This window comes from Corythoichthys intestinalis, chromosome 8, assembly GCF_030265065.1.
Source record: "Corythoichthys intestinalis isolate RoL2023-P3 chromosome 8, ASM3026506v1, whole genome shotgun sequence".
NCBI classification, from domain to species: Eukaryota; Metazoa; Chordata; class Actinopteri; order Syngnathiformes; family Syngnathidae; genus Corythoichthys; species Corythoichthys intestinalis.
This window is the reverse complement of record NC_080402.1, coordinates 35,654,178-35,657,185: the sequence shown is the minus strand read 5'-3', so window position 1 is coordinate 35,657,185 and position 3,008 is coordinate 35,654,178. Positions and strand designations below refer to the sequence as shown.

General features: G+C 35.8%; 1 long non-coding RNA gene across 1 annotated transcript; it reads left to right on the top strand.

The window, feature by feature from the left end:
* Positions 1-1,255: 1,255 nt before the first annotated feature.
* On the top strand, positions 1,256-2,565 carry LOC130920802 (uncharacterized). The gene is made up of 3 exons (XR_009064221.1): positions 1,256-1,463; positions 1,529-1,579; positions 1,980-2,565. It is a non-coding gene; the product is annotated as an uncharacterized LOC130920802 (long non-coding RNA).
* The last annotated feature ends 443 nt before the right edge of the window (positions 2,566-3,008 follow it).

Sequence of the window (3,008 nt, the reverse complement as noted above, 5' to 3'; positions counted from 1 at the left end):
AGAGTTCAACTGTTTCCTGTCATCATTGTTTTGATGTTGACCAAGTTATGTAATAAGTTAAAATATTTTAATATAGACTTTGTAGTTCTGCTTGTCAATTTCCCACTGATCAGAGGCCACAAGACAATAGGCGTAACCCACTGGTGAAAACATGATCTTTTGAAATGTTGCTTGTGAGGAATAAAAACAATTTAATAAAAACAATACATTTATTAGCTGACTTCCACTGAAACTTTTTTTCTCTTTGCCATATCAACCCGAATAAAACTGTAAGCTCTGAAAAACATCTGGCAACCCTGTGACATCTCTGAAAAATGCTGAAAAAAGTAAAACAGCTGCATGGTGACATCGCTAAACTTCATGAGACGTCACGAAAACTTGTATTCTCCAGGCCAATTAGATAGCCCCTTGTACAATTAGGCTGGTGTTCAGTTTAAACTGGGGCTGTCAAAATTATCGCGTTAACGGGGGTTAATTAATTTTTTAAATTAATCACGTTAAAATATTTGACGCGTTTAACGCACATGCCCCGCTCAAACAGATTAAAATGACAGCAAAGTGTCATTTCCATTTGTTACTTGTGTTTTTTGGTATTTTGCCGCCCTCTGCTGGCGCTAGGGTGCGACTGATTTTATGGGTTTCAGCACCATAATTATCATTGACATCAACAATGGCGAGCTACTAGTTTATTTTTTTGATTGAAAATTTTACAAACTTTATTAAAACGAAAACATTAAGAGGGGTTTTAATATAAAATTTCTATAACTTGTACTAACATTTATCTTTTAAGAACTACAAGTCTTTCTATCCATGGATCGCTTTAACAAAATGTTAATAATGTTAATGCCATCTTGTTGATTTATTGTTATAATAAACAAATACAGTACTTATGTCCAGTATGTTGAATGTTCACATCCGTCTTGTGTCTTATCTTTCCATTCCAACTATAATTTACAGAAAAATATGGCATATTTTATAGATGGTTTGAATTGCGATTAATTACGATTAATTAATTTTTAAGCTGTGATTAACTCGATTAAAGATTTTAATCGTTTAACAGCCCTAGTTTAAAGGGGAACTGAAGAGCTTTTCAGATTTCGCTCTTAAGTGTTTTACTCAGTTGAATTGTATTAAATGCGTCATTCGCTCTCTCAAAAAGTCACATATAAAAAAAATAATAATAATTGACCGCGTAGTTTTTGAGTTATGGCCATAGCAACACCATAGCAACGAGGGACGCGCCGTCCTGCCGACCCCTACCTCGTGACGTAACTTCCAGGAAGTCTCGCCACCACTCTGAACACGGAAATATAGCACCACGCTATCCTCGCCATATATTGCAAACATTTTCTGGGTTTTACTCGCGGGATTCGTCATGCCATCTCGATGTGTAGCGATATGAATTACTCACAGGAAGACTCGAGACTCTAGGAGTGGTCCAAAAAAAAACTTCTCCTGCAAAGGTTTGGACCGTTTTTATTAGCATGCATACAGGTCCCCAATCGGCTCATTGTTTTCATCATTTCAGCCACGACAGCTTTGAAAACCTACAACAATGCAACCTTGGTTTTCCAAAGACGTAAGTAGAACATTAATGGCTTTTTTTTTTTTTTTATAAACGAGGGGGACTCCTACTGCCAGTTTGTTGAAGTGCGACATTTTTTTTTTTTTTTTTTTTTTTGCTGTTGGCCTGTCATAAGTAGATAGGTTGGCTGACATGTCGTCTACTCATGTGATTTTATTACTATATCAATAGGTGTTATGTAAATTCAAATGTCCCCAGCACCAAATAGGTCCTTGGCTCGTTGTTTTTTATATTTCAACATCAAGGTCTGCCTATTTGAAGAGGGAACAATAGCATCAAATAGATGCTGCTATGACTGGGGCATTATTATTTGATCACCAAGAAATTATTATTAAATTAAAATTGGGATTCATCCAATATTTTCATGCTGCTGTGATTTTTTTTTTTCCTCCAGGAAGCCAAACATAAAAAATTAAGTGGCGGAAACCCTCAACACGATGAAAAAAAGCGTTGCAAGTCAGTTGCCACCCAGTTTCCCAAAATCAAGAGAGAGTGGGTCGAGTCATATGATGACCGAAGTGATGCGGTGTCCAGCGATGACGACTGAAGAGATCCTATGAGGCCTGCCAGATGCTGAATTTCTTCCGTCTGCGACATCAGATGACGATGATTTAGGAGAAATAAATGTAGCAAATTTTGATGATATGAAATCATAAACTAGTCATATATACAGTACACATTTTTTTAAAGAAAAATCAAGTTACCTTCATATTTTAATGATAATGCATTATCTTTGTATAGAGAACACTTCATGCTACAGAAAAGAGTAAATACATATTTCCCACTGCCATTATCATTTTTCAATGTTGCGCTAGTCCGTTGCTATCCTAACTTTGTGTTGCTTACTAAAATTATGCTCTTTGATGTGTGCCGTTGTGTGCTTGGTATAACGTGTCACAATCTGACAACGAAAGCTAATGCTGATTCAACATAAACCTGGTATCATTTATTATTGCGGCCTATTGAATATTTTTTCAGAATGTAATATAATTACAATATATTATATACCAATAGAATACATTAAACAGTCAACAAAATGTTTCAATGTTATTAACAATTTATGGTTTTATTTTTTTAATGAAATTCATGCCCCTGTCAGTGCTTCAGCCTCCGCAAGTTTGGCTCTCACGTCTGGGATCTCCTGATGACACAGGCATACTCTTGGAAGGGTAATTACTTGACGGTTTACAGCAACACCTGAAAAATAAAATGGTTTTGTCATTTATTTTGAAATATCAATACCATATCATTCATTTAGCCACATTTGGGCTAGCATTATCATATTTAGATCGGTAGGAGCTGTCCCATTACCTAAAATCCAGTTTTAGCTATGTGTAGAGCATTCATTTAGCCACATTTGGGCTAGCTTTATCATATTTAGATCGGTAGGAGCCGTCCCATTACCTAATATCCAGTTTTAGCT